The sequence below is a fragment of the Camelus dromedarius genome, chromosome 5 (assembly GCF_036321535.1).
Source record: "Camelus dromedarius isolate mCamDro1 chromosome 5, mCamDro1.pat, whole genome shotgun sequence".
Lineage (NCBI taxonomy): Eukaryota > Metazoa > Chordata > Mammalia > Artiodactyla > Camelidae > Camelus > Camelus dromedarius.
Genome location: NC_087440.1, coordinates 19,832,137 through 19,843,581, shown reverse-complemented (window position 1 = coordinate 19,843,581; position 11,445 = coordinate 19,832,137). Strand labels below are relative to the sequence as shown.

At 36.6% G+C, this 11,445-nt stretch overlaps 1 non-coding gene and 1 pseudogene across 1 annotated transcript; both read left to right on the top strand.

Annotated features, from left to right (window-relative positions):
* The first annotated feature begins 877 nt into the window (after window positions 1-877).
* LOC105101707 (large ribosomal subunit protein eL33-like) lies at window positions 878-1,300 on the top strand (annotated as a pseudogene).
* Window positions 1,301-11,371: 10,071 nt separating this feature from the next.
* On the top strand, window positions 11,372-11,445 carry TRNAP-AGG (transfer RNA proline (anticodon AGG)). The gene has a single exon. It is a non-coding gene; the product is annotated as a tRNA-Pro (tRNA).

The window sequence follows — 11,445 nt, the reverse complement described above, 5'->3', positions numbered from 1 at the left end:
GAGTGGATCTTAAACGTTCTTACCAGAAAAAAAAGAAATAGTAATTACGTGACCTGATAGTACTTCTGGCTAAAGCTAAGGTGATAATTATTTAGCAATACATACATGTATCAAATCAACACATGAACACCTTAAACTTGCACAATGCTATATGTCAATTGTATTTCAATAAAGTGAGAAAATTTTTGTCTAAAATGTCCCTTGATTCAATCTGTAATGTAATTATTTCTAATAATATCAAACCTTTCAGGTTGAGTAGAGAAGACTAGATATGCAGAGCATCTTAGTATGATTTCTATATATTATTTCATTAGTCAAATAGTTTATGTACTTTTTTATATAATATTAAAAAAATTTAATCCTTACAACTTCATGAAGTACATATTATTATCCCCATTTTACAGATGAGAACACTGGGTTTGAAGAAAATGGGATCAAGTTTTTTTGTTTTGTCACAATGAAAAAAACTTAATCAAAAGGTAATTGTATTTGAGTGTATCCATTTGGTAACTGAAAGCATACAGATATAGATATATCTCCCCGCTGTCTGGAATAATTTTGCCTTAGATAATTGGCTGCTGTCCTCGGATATCTGCTTATCTGTTCTTTTCTCTTTAAAAAATATTTTAGATAGTTTCTAATATGTTGTAATTATGTTCATTTCAAGGTGAAAGTGTGACAAAGAAGAAATTATCCTTTACCTGTCTTCTTGAATCCCACCTGTGCATACCAACATATGCTTCCCTTTTTAGCGATAAATGGTTATATTGAAATTTTTTTAAAAATTAGTAAGCATAAAAAATGCTCCAACAGAAGATAATCAAATATCACACCTGGACTGATTTTCAGACTTCACAAAAGAGTAAAAGCACTCTTTCAGCCATCTTGGAGACTGCGGAGGCCTGCTGGGAACAGGACTTCCAAAACAATAAATATGTCTGGAAGGCTGTGGTCCAAGGCCATTTTTGCTGGCTATAAGAGGGGTCTCCGGAACCAGAGGGAACACACAGCTCTTCTTAAAATTGAAGGTGTTTATGCTCGAGATGAAACTGAATTCTATCTGGGCAAGAGATGTGCTTATGTGTACAAAGCAAAGAACAACACAGTAACTCCTGGTGGAAAACGAACAAAACCAGAGTAATCTGGGGAAAGGTAACTCGTGCTCATGGAAACAGTGGCATGGTTCATGCCAAATTCCGAAGCAATCTTCCTGCTAAGGCCATTGGACACAGAATCCGTGTGATGCTGTACCTCTCAAGGATTTAAACTTATTGAAAAGAAAATAAAAGTGTGGATTTGTTCTCTTATAAAAAAAAAAAAGAGTAAAAGCATAAGCTGTTGTTTTTATGCAGCAAGCTAAGGGAGAGATTTTATTTGTATATTTTGAAATATTAGCAACCAAAGCAGGAGCCAGCTAATGAGAAAGTATGAGCTTCCCTCCTCAAAGCTGAAAGAAATGTCATTTCCACCAATACTTAACAAGTGACCTTTACAGGGAAGTTTCCCATCAAATGAGGTAGGCAGTTGCTTTGGCTACAGCATTTTCTTCCTGATACAGAACCTTCACAGTTACCTAAGAAGGAATGGCTTACTCTGGGCTAAGCAGATCTTGGGCTCGCAGATCTTGGGCTCTCAGAGCTGAGGAGGTCACCTGGAGAAGAATGCCCAATTGTTTGAAATGTCTTCCTGACACTGTCTTGTAATGTCTTGTGGTTTACATGTGATGTGTCAATTAATTTACTTCTGTTCAAGAAACATTTATTAGCTATACTGGAAACAAACAGTTGTACTCAATATTACAGGGCATACAAATATCTAATGATCTAAGTCACCACTGTCAATGCCTGGATTTTTATGAAAGACAAACAAATAAAATCAGTCCCAAGCCTTCCCTGCCCCGCAAAAAAACTGGCTTCCCACATCTACTCTTATGCCTCCAATCTCTTTCATACTGCAGCCAATGTGCACTTTTAACAACATAATTCTGATCTCCTCATTCCCCTTATTAAAAACTCCAATGATTTCCTACTGCCCCCAGGATAAAATAATAAATTCCTAGGACTCCAGCCCCTGCCTGCTTCTATAAGCTTCACATCATGCCACACTCCCTCTCATTTGTTAACTTCCCGTAACTCTGACTTTTTTCAGTACTTAGAACACGTTGTTATTTCTGAAGTCTGAGATTTCTTAGATACTGCTCCCAACCACTTTTTCAATTCCCTTTCCACTTTCACCTAGCTACTTCCTAGAATTAGAATTCACTTTAAACAGTACTTCTTCCAGGAAGCATTCCCTCTTCCCCTAGACGAAATTATGTCCCCTTATTATATGCTTCTGTTAAAACCTGCATTTCTCCATCATTATAGTCAACACACTTATAATTGTTTGTTAATATCTGACTTTCCTGATTGATCAGGAGCTTCACGAGAGCATTTAAGACAGTGACTAGCTTCATTCATTATTGAATGAATAAAATTAATTAAAAATTTGCTCATGGCTCCCAGAAAGTCCACAGTCTAGTTGAGTAAACACACACACACACACACACACACACACACACACACACACATCAACACATATCACTCTTAATTTTAATATAAGGTAAATTAAGTGTTGTAGAGACACAACACGCAATGAAAGTAATAGGAAAGTAGGGAAGGGAAACATTAGCTCTTAGTAAGGAGATGTAAAATAGCATTACTTGAGCTGAGCTGTGAAGGACTGATAGAATCCCAGCAAGGAGAATAATGGGAAAGGATTCCACAAGGAAAGAATAGCAGAAGCCATGTTATGGAGAGAAGAAACTACAGGTCAATTTCAGCAAAGGCAAGTACTCCACTGTGACTGAGGTATGGAATGATTGGAAGGCTGTGGTGCAAGATAAAGCTGGAAGGCAGACCGGCATTGTCAAACTGAATGTCAGACTCAAGAGTTTGTACATTATTCTGCAGGCAGTAGGATTAGATCTGGCTTTAAAAGGGATATTCTGCATCATATAAAATTAAATAAAAGAGATGGAGAGAAAAAGAGAGATCATTTAGGGAATGTTTAGAGAAAGTCTAGTTATGGATAGAAGTCCCTCCACATCCTAAATATGTCTGTAAACATTTAAAACACATAAGCAATAAAGAAATCTCTGTCCTACTGCATATAAGTGTTTTCCAGGGGAATGCAGGTTACCCTATGGATGCTAAAGATAATGATTCCAGGAGAAGAAAGGATATATTTAGCTAAATTTATGATGAGAGGTGCAAGTTCCAAAGTTAGAGTGGTTTTCTTTTTAAAACAGATTTTTTTCAGCTTTATGGAGGTATAATTGACAAATAAAATTATAAGATTTTATACTATATATTGTGATGCTTTGATAAATGTATACCCTGTGAAAGAATTCCCCCTCTATCTAGTTAATTAACACATCCATCACTTCACATATTTGTCTTTTGGTGTGTGTTTGAGAACATCTAAGTTCTACTCTCTTAGCAAATTTCAATTACACAATACAGTATTATCAACGATAGTCATTATGTTATATGTTAGCTCCTCAGGCCTTATTCATCTCAAAACTGAAAGTTTGTACCCATTTACCAATCTCTCTCTATTTCTCCCACCCTGCAGGTCCTGTTTCTATGAGTTTGACTTTTTTTTTTTTTAAGATTCCACATATAAGTGATACCATGCAGTATTTAAAATAGATTTTTATATCAAGGCTAAATAACACTATCTGGGGTCAAGATGGTGGAGTGATAGGACCACGAGCTCGCTTCTCCTCATGACTACAATGAAACCACAACTGACTGCTAAATAACCAATGAAAAAAAAGAACAGAACCTAGCAAAAAAAGATCTTCTTCAACTGGAAACATAAAGAGGGAGCCACAGCAGGATGGTAGGAGGGGCATGCTCACGATACAATCAGGTCTCATACCCCCTGGGTGGGTGACCCACAAGCTGAAGGATAATTAAGTTGCAGAGGCCCTCCCACAGGAGTGAGAACTCTAAGCCCACATCAGGCTCCCCAGCCTGGGGTTCTGGCATTGGGAGGAGGAGACCCCAGGACATTTGGTTTTGAAGGCCAGCGGGGCTTAGCTCCAGGAACCCCATGGGATTTGGGGAAACAGAGACTTCATTCTCTTGGCAACAGTACACAGAATCTCATGTGCACCAGGTTTAAGGGCAGAGCAGTGATTTCATAGGAACCTGGGCCAGGCATGCCTGCTGGTTTTGGAAGGTCTCTTGGGGAGGCAGGGGATGGCTACAGCTCACCCTGGGGACATAAAAGCTGGTGATGGACGTTCCAGGAGTGTTCACCTACATGAGCTTTCCTGGAGGCTGACATCTTGATTGGATTATTAGCACCAAGACCTAGCCCCACCCAACAGTTTATAGGGAAGCCTCAGGCCAAACAACATACTTATCAGCAGACTGCCTAAGCCACAAACACTTCCAGACATGGCCCTACCCACCAGAGGTACAGGACGAAGCGTCACCCAGCAGTGGGCAGGCACCGGCTCCTCCTGCCAGGAAACCTGTATGTGCCTCTAGTCCAGCCTCATCCACCAGGAGCAGATACTAGAAATAAGAAAACAACAATCCCAAAGCCTGTGGAAGGAATCCACAAATAAAGGCCAAACTCTACCCTGGGACCGGCTGGACCCTGGCCCTTGGGTGACAAGAGTGTACTGCTGGGATGCGTAGGACACCTCCCACATAGGGGGCCACCTCTCCAAGGTCAAGAAACATAACCTACCTAAAAATACAAATACAAAGATAGACAATATGAGGTGGCAGAGGAATATCTCCCAGGCCAAGGCACAAGATAAAATCCCAGAAGAAGAAATAAGTGATGAGGAGATAGGCAATTTATCTGAGAGTTTAAAGTAATATTGGTGAAGATGTTCAGAGAACTCAAGAGGAGTGTAGATGCACAGCAATTGTTAGAAAATATAAATACCCAGAGTTGAAGAATAAAATCACTGAAATGAATAACACATTAGAAGGAACAAAAAATCGACTAAATGAGGCAGAAGAATGGAACAATGAGCTAGAAGACAGATTAATGGAAATCACCACTGCAGAATAGAAAAAAGAATGAAAAGAAATGAGGATAGTTTCAAAGAACTCTGGAACAGCATGAAGTTCACTAATATTTGCATTATAGGGGTCGCAGAAAGAGAGAGAGAAAGAACCTGAGAAAATTTCTGGAGAGATAATAACCAAAAACTTCCCCAACTTGGGAAAGGAAACAAGTCACCAAAGTCCAGGAAGTGCAGAGAGTCCCACACAGGATCAACACAAAGAGTAACACACCAAGGTACATAGTAATCAAATTGACAAAAATTAAAGATAAGGATAAAATATTAAAATTAGCAAGAGAAAAGCAACAAACAACATACAAGGGAACTCCCATAGGTTATCAGCTGATTTTTCAGCAGAAACTCTACAGGCCTGAAGGGAGTGGCACGATATATTTAAAGCGATGAAAGGGAAAAAGCAATGAAGAATATGCTATCCAGCAAGGCTCTTCATCAGATGTGAGGGAGAAATCAAAAGCTTCACAGATAAACAAAAGCTAAACGAATTCAGCACCACCAAACTAGGTTTACAACAAATGTTAAAGGAACTTCTCTAGTCATCAAACCATAAGAGAAGAGAACAAAAAGAAGAAAGAGAAAAAAAAAATCTACAAAAGATTACTTTGGCAGTTCAGGGTCTTTTAAGGTCCCATATAAATTTTGGAATTGTTTGGTCTAGTTCTGTGAAGAATGTCGTGAGTATTTTGACAAGGGTTGCATTGGATTTGTAGATTGCTTTGTGTAGTATGGCCATTTTGATAATGTTGATTCTTCCAGTCCAAGAGAACAAGATATCTGCCCATTTATTTATATCATCTTCAATTTCCTTCATCAGTGTTTTACAGTTTTCAGAGTATAGGTAACCTCCTTGGTTAAGTCTATTTCTAGGTATTTTGTTGTTTTTGATGCAATGGAGATGTTTATGCCAGCTATAAAATTCTGGTTTCTGAAGTGGAAAAAAAAAAGCGAATGAAGGGCCACAAATGGCAAAATATCCTTCTCTCTTATGGGTGAGTTGTATTCCATTACATATATATGCTGCATCTTCTTTATCCATTCATCTCTTGATGTGCACTTAGGATGCTTCCAGATCTTGGCAATTATAAATAATGTTGCTGTTAATAGTAGGGTGTATGTATCTTTTTGAATTAATTCTTATTTTGTGGTTGGCTCTATTCCTTTGATAACTATGTAAGTTTAAAAAGCTAAAGCTCTAAATGTTCTTAGAAACAATGAATAGTACATTTATGTAAGTTTAAAAAAATGTGCTGTATATTGTGTATATATACTTATATACAATATATTGTATATGTGCAAATTGTAACAATTCTACCTAATAAAAATGAAAAATGAAAAAAATAATAATAACACTATCTCCAGTACCAGTGCTGCTCTTTCATTTAAAGGGCAAAATACCTCAATTATGTAAAGAAAAGAAGCTGATCTGGTTTTTGAGGACAAAAATAACAGTACAGAGTCAAATTATTAAAAACTCTTCCTCTATTTCAGGAAAATAAATTCTCATACACAGCTGGTATAACCACAATCTACCTAAAAAACCAATTTGGCAATTAGTTTCCTACAAGCAAAAGACAATTTTCTATTTTCTATGGAAAATGCCTTATACATGGATCTGTAATACAAGCCTCTCATGACTTGGAAATATCTTGCATCTTTTCTAAAGGATTTGGCATTTTTTTCTTACTTTCAGGTGCCTTGTTTGGTGTATGATGGGCATTCCGTTTGCATGCATCTCAGTAACAGAATGTAACACAGTTTCATATAGTTGTGGGTGTCTTCCTTTCCTAGGTCCTGTATAAAGTATTTGCAAGAAACTATGGAGTTTGTGTAATTCCTCCAAGGGATGAACATTGCTTCATTTATATAAGATGTATGTTTCACTGCTGTTTCTGTCCTTTTCTGCAGACAGAATAAGCTTTAATTTCAGTTATGAATGATGATGTAATCATTACTCATTTTAAATGATGATTGATACGTGCATTTCCGATAGTACCTATAATGAAAGCATCAGTAATGTGAATGGCATGACGAAGGTCATGCACACAGGCACAGGCACTGACAACTCTGAAAAGGCTGCCATTTGGCTGAGAAAAAATTTACAACACTATACCCTCATTTTAGAGATATATCCTGATTTCGGAGATGCTAAAATGTAGGGGAAAGGAAATGCATCACAGAGTCAGTGAAATATGGTGAATCTGGCTTCCCTAACTAGATTATAAGTCTGAAAGTTGGAACCTGCATCCAAGTAGGATGTTCTCTGTAAATAACCCCAATCTGATTCAAACTGACCTAATAAGAAAACATACTGGCTCACAAAACTGGAAAGGCAGAGAGATATGAGAGAAGCTTTCAGGGTTGGTTGACCCAGTGGAAGAATTACATGATCAACAACTCAAGTGTTTTTCATTTTCCAAAAACAAAAAGCAGGGATCTTCCTTAATAGCAGCTTCATTTGAGGCCCCCCTCCCCTCATCCTCAATGGTCTTAAGATGGTTGTCAGTAGCTACTGAGGTGATATTCTACCTCTTAACATCTAGCCAGATCAATTAACTTCCTTTTCCGGAAGCCTCCCACAGACATCTATTACTTGTTAGAATTGGTTCATGCACCTGTTTTTAAGCCAATTACATGAAAAGGGGAGGGATTATTCTGATCAGTTTAAATGAATCAAGTCTCCAGAACTACAGGAAGGAATAGGGATAATCATTTCCCTAGAGAAAATTAATACCTTCAAGGTACAGATTTGGAAAAGCCTCAAATCTTGATTTTCAATAGAGTAGCAATGTGTAACTTAGTTTTACATATGGTTTATAAGAGGAGTTTAGAATCAAATTAGCGAAATGTCTTGTACAGAGAAGGCATTTCAGTGACTGTTTAATTTAATTACATTTTCTTATAAATCAAGTGGCAACAGTTCAAGAGACAAGGAGATGATTTGCGAAAAGACACGCATGCTGAACTGGATAGTTTTCCTATTCAAATGCCTTTGGTTACTTAATTTCAACTCATACACAGATAATGCCCCCAATTCCCTAGAAGGATTATCATGTGAGTGCCTCTTGGCATTTTGATGACCAATAGCAAATAGAGGGAAAAGGTGTTGGAAGAGGACATCTGTCCCTTTCACTAAATTTCAGGTAATTATTTAATAAAATTGAATTATAATTTTAGGAGAAAGACTTGATAAAACCTCCCAAAGTGATTTCTGGACTCTGGAAATGGCAAAGTCTATCAGATGCTCTGTAGGCATAATCTCATATACCCTCCTACACTCACAAGAGGAAAACTTATACTTCTGTGCTGCTTATTATGTAGGCTTGAAAGAAGCTTTTGAAATTGGATGACCAACTCAGTCATCCGATTTCAAGTTTGCCAGGGTTTTCCCTATTATAAAAGTCGATGTCTCAGGAAATCTGCTAGTCTCAGGAAAACCAGGGCAGATGATCATTCTACTTTGAAAATTCTTTTTAAAAAATAATAGAATACTTACCTGGATACACTGAGATTTCTTAATGCACTTCTTTTCTCCTTCCTATTTTTTCTCAACTGCCGTATTAAAATTCTAAAATGTTTCTCCCTTGTACCTCTGCTGACTTCTTTCCCTTCAGCTTGTTGTGGACTTACAAGCCAGGGTTTTGGTTTCTACCTTAATATTTATCATATTTGTTAACTTCTAAATAGGTAGATGACTTCCATGAATTTTATCTGAGTTTTCAGAAAAGGTGATGTAAGTACATTGAAAAGTCTTCTTTTATTAGCCCTAAGCCTCTGTAATAAAGAATCCTAGAATAAAAATGAAAAGTAACAAAATTGTGCTTCACGGACTTGAAAATACGAATGTATGACAATCTTCAATGACATAAGGTTACCTTCTTTTGAGGATTTTTCCTAGGGTTTTTTTTTTTTTTTAATGATTCAATTAAATTTTCTTCTAGTCTGATGTATCCCAAGGTAGGTCTTGCTGGAAATAATTTTAGGTGATATGCAGTGATGACATTTTAACTAACTTGGGAAATGAGAATGAGAAAATTATTTTCCTTTTACTTCTCCTTTAATAACACTGATCTTGACAAGAAGAAAAATATCATTTTAATGTCAATGTCTTACTATCTCTCTAACATCTAAAATCTTCCTTTATAACAAATAATGGGTCAAGTCTTGGGCTCAGAGATGAAAAGTACTGATGAAAAGATTTTGTTTTTGTTACATTTATTTTCATGGTTACATTCTGCTTACGATAACATAAATTGGTTTTTTTATTTTCAGGAGTGATATAGTACATTTTTCTTTTTAGGTAAACGTATATAAATAAAAATAATCAATTTAAAGGAAAAATATTTGGCAAAAACCATGAAGATGAGACAAGGACTACTTAAGCATAGGAACCCTTGACCAGGTAACCTTCCACATACTCAAGGAGACAGAGGATAGCCTAGAAGAGGATGGCATCTAAAGCTCTCTCTGCCCCTACACACATACATGCACCTATTTCCTTACGGCAGAACTCTGTAAAACACTGTAGGACACTTTGTCAAGACACAGAATCTCAGAGGAGGATATAGCTCAACTTGCAGAGAACACGTTTAGTATACATCAGGTGCCAAGTTCAATCCCCAGTACCTCCTCTAAAAATAAATAATAAGTAAATTTAATTACCTCTACCCCCAAAAAACAAATTAAAAAAAAATTGATGAAGATACAGAACCTCAGATTTCTAACAGGATTCAAAAGGAAAACAGAGCCTTTGTTCTTTTCTCATAGCACAATGTCCTTCTCAGCATCCAACAAAAACTATCAACTAGCCCCGCAGTTGGACATGACAGATTCCTCTAAATGCTAAGGTCTTGGCATGTCCAGAACCTGGACTCATTATGTGGTAGAGCAGCCATGAGCTGTCCATGGTCTTAACGTTGGAAGAATTGAAATGAACATCCCTGAATTTACTTTTCGAGCTGGCAGTTAGACACAGAAACTTTCAATGGTGTTTGATTTCTGAAACTTTTCATTCCTTTTTATGAAACATTTTTTAGGTATCACATTCATATTAAAAAAGGTAAGTCTGAGAGAGAACTTTCATCAACTGCAAACTTCGTTTTGTTAAAATAAATGATATGGTGACATTTTGCTTCCAGTCATTATGAGACAGACAATATAATTTGGCATTTGATTAAATTATTTGGAACCATCATAGATCTTATCTTGGATCAAGATTTGAGAAAGCTGTGTTTCCCAAAACACCAGCTTCATCAAATGAGCTTCTACAATATTAATCAACCAAGTGTTTTTGAGTTTCTGCTATGTACTCAGCTCACTTAGACACAGAAGAACGTACAAAGACTTAAAACTCATGTACTGTTCTCCTAATAGATTTATGATACAAATAGGCAGACTATATTAACTAACCCACATAAAATAAGTATATAGTAATAAATTGGAGTAAACACTTACAGGGTAAGTAGAACAATAAATATTTTATATGCAAGTTATGTAAGTTTACAAGGGAACTAGATGATGAAGAAAGAAATAACTAAAGGTTACAACATTCCAAAAAAGTTTCATGATGGGATTCTGTTTTCTTTTTAAAATATGAATAAATTTTGAAGTTAAAAAGGAAGATAAAGGTGTTTCATGATTGAGACTTCGACTAAAGCAGGGTTTGGCTTAATATCAGGAATGGGTATGAAGGAAAATATGTAGAACTAGTGGTACCAACTTAAGGAGGAGCATGGAGTTTGTGAGGAATATTGGTAAGAGAAAATACTGACATAAATAGACTGAGACTGAACTGTGGAAGACCTTGAAAACTAGCCTCAGAGGACTAGCTGATTGCATAAACGGTAGAGAAACCATCCTCTTAGACTTGTTGTGAGGATTAAATGAGGTAATATTTGTGAATAGAAATGGCAGTTTAGGAATATTTGTATAGCAATAATAGATAAGCTATATTAAAATCAAAAAAGAAAATTAGGGAGCCAGATGGAAAGAAATTTCAATATTCTGGACATAGTTAATGAGGGTCTGGACTAGGGTGGTGTCATTAAAGATAAAGAAAAGATGCAAATCTAAAACATTTAAAATTAAAATCTAGTAATTATATTTTGATTCAGTCATCATTCAACATTTAATGAGCAAGTGCTATGTACCAGGCACTGAGCCAGCCACATGCAGAACTGATGGAATTCAGTAGTGAGATTTTGTACGTAAGAAACTTATGAGAAATATCAAAGATTTGTGAACTAGGAGATTAGAAATAAAGGTGGTTCTGGGGATGGGGAAGAGGGTATAGCTCAAGTGGTAGAGCACATGCTTAGGATGCATTGAGGTCCTGGGTTCAATTCCCAGTACCTCCT